This window comes from Mastomys coucha, chromosome X (genome assembly GCF_008632895.1).
Source record: "Mastomys coucha isolate ucsf_1 chromosome X, UCSF_Mcou_1, whole genome shotgun sequence".
NCBI classification, from domain to species: domain Eukaryota; kingdom Metazoa; phylum Chordata; class Mammalia; order Rodentia; family Muridae; genus Mastomys; species Mastomys coucha.
Genome location: NC_045030.1, coordinates 159,054,568 through 159,057,386, shown reverse-complemented (window position 1 = coordinate 159,057,386; position 2,819 = coordinate 159,054,568).

The window sequence follows — 2,819 nt, the reverse complement described above, 5'->3', positions numbered from 1 at the left end:
GAGAGAGAGAGAGAGAGAGAGAGAGAGAGAGAGAGAGAGAGAGAGAGAGAGAGAGCTTTCTCAACCATTTATTCTATGCTTATCAAGAGTTCAAGGCATTTGTACTTTTGGCCACTTATGCCACTTTTCTTTGTCATAGCCTGTACATCAGCAATTCTCAACCTGTGGGTCTTGACCCCTTTGGGAGACACATATCAGGTACCTACATATCAAATATTTCACATTAGGATTCATCACAGTAGCAAAATTACAATTATGAAGTAGCAACAAAATAATTTTACAGTTGGGAGTCACCACAACATGAGGAACTGTATGTATTAAAGGGTGTCAAAACTAGGAAGGGTGAGAACTACTGCACTACATAGTTTCATAAGGAAGAAAATTGCTGAGTTGGGTATTTTGGAAAACATTTCATAAAGGCAAGTTACTTAAATACTCCTGACAAAAAATGTGGGTGGCACAAGTATCAAAGATTAGGGAGAATTGTAAAAGCTAGAAACACTCTGCATCTTGAATGAATTTGCACATAGCTTCAATCCTCATTTGGCTAGGAACTTAAGGCAAAGTGCTAAAGGAGGCCATTTTGAGTTGCAGTTGGCAGGCTTCAGCTAAAATAAAAGTCACGGCCTCATGAAGAAAAAACCTGGTGTGTGTGTGTGTGTGTGTGTATGTGTGTATGTGTGTGTGTGTGTGTGTGTGTGTTTTAAAGTAATTTGATAAGATAAACATTCTTATACTATAATTCCATTCTTTAACATTTTAAGTTCACTAATCATCCTCCATTCCTGAATAAATTAGGCTATTGCAACTTATAATTGAAGAGCAACCTAGGAATAATTGAACCACAGCCCACATCTGACCCACTTTCTGTTTTTATAAAGACCATAAGCTAGGAATATCTTCATCTTTCTATACAGTTAAAAAAATCAAGAGAATTATTTTGTGCTGTATAACAATCACACAAAATTCAAACTTCTATGTCCATCTGCAAGACTTTGTTGGAAAGCATACATTCTTGTCCTTTTAAGTATTGTCAGTGGTTGCTCTCAAGCTACAGTGGCAGAGTTGAGTATTGAGTATCTATGACAGAGACTAGGTAGCATGCATCTCCTAGAATATTTGCTTCTAATAATTTACAGAAATAATGGGATGACCTTTGACTTGGAATGTTATAGAGAATGTCCTTTCTCACTTTATCTTTGCTAAAATTCTGGTTCAGTAGTGAGAGACATATAAGGCTGTCATTGTCCCTCCAAGTTGTCAAGATTAATGTTACCTCTCTGCGAGCTAGGGTTCACATGAGATCAGGATGCTCTTCATGGCAATCAAACATTTTTCCATGTCAGGACTAAGCGAAAAGAGTCAGGAGTGACCTTTTAATGCACATTATTTACTCACAAGAAAGCTTTTTTTTTTTAAACTAGAGATGACTCTAGTTAATTCTTCCTTGTCTGCTTGTGTTTCGGTAAGATTGTGTGAAAGAACAAACCAAATTCTTGTGTTTTGTTTCTATTCTGAAGGAATGATGTAGGTGAGTGACCTGGGGAAAATTGATTTTTTTTTTCTTCTGTTTGTGCATCTTGGCTTGATTTTCTTTTTCCTTTTGGAGGTGACAGATAATCCTCTTTTCTGATTTAGTGGAAAATACTAGTATTCAAGGTTAGATGTTAGACACTCAAATATATGATTTTAAAAGGGAGGGGTGAAAGCACAGTCATTTCTCTCTCTCCTTTTGGGCAGAAAGCAATCCGGAACAAAAGAAAAAAATAGAGAAATGTATAGATGGCTGTGGAGTTAGAAGTTTTTTTCCTTGAGCCAAAGCAATATTGATTATTAAAAAGCCTTCAGATGATTTCTAATTATTCTGATGGAAGAAAACTAGGACAATATCTTATGATCAGCTTCTGGTATACAAAAGCACAAATCAAAGTTTGGAATGAGAAACTAAGGTACAACAAGCAACTATATGTCCTGAATTTAGGCACAGAGATGGGGTTTTCTTGTTGTTTATATAAATAATCTATTAAGAGAGTACCTTTATGTTGGAGAGATGGTTCAGTGGTTAAAAGTGCTTGTTGTGTAATTATGAAGGATGTGTTCAGATCCTAGCACCCACATAAGAAGATGAGTGTAGTTTTATGGGCACCTATAACTCAGCACTGAAGTGAGTGGAGACAAGAGAATGGGTGGGGTTAACTGGCTTCTAACCTAGCCAAAAGCAAGAGCACAGGTTCAGGAAGAGACCATATGTAAAATGAGTAAGTCAAAGAAAGATAAAGGAAGGACTCAATGTCCAACTCTGGATTCTATACCTGTAGGCACAGGTACTTGAACCTGCATGCATACAAGTATGTATATTACACTAATAACACACACACACACACACACACACACACACACACACTAAAATAGAAGAAATTGCTTCTAGAGAATCTGTGACAAAGTGGGAAAGTGAGATGAAGAAGGAGAGAAGTTAAATAGGAGGGGTAGGTTAGCCAGGGCTTGAAGCTTTGGGGAGATATGGACAATAAAAACACTCCAGAATCTGTCATGTCATGACATGAAGAAAGACAGATAGACATCTGTTTCCCCATGTCAGCCCCATGAAACCACGGCTTGGGGGAGATAAATGCCCAGACACCTCATACAAGCCCATTGCAGTTATTAAGAGTGATTTTCCAGAAATGGAGAAAGTTGTAGATGATCAGGTGTCAGTGTCTGAGGGACCCATGAGATCAATAACATCAACTATGGGATTCAATTCTAAATGAGACTGTGAGGCAGCACATCACGTAGCATTTGTAAGGAATGACACCCCC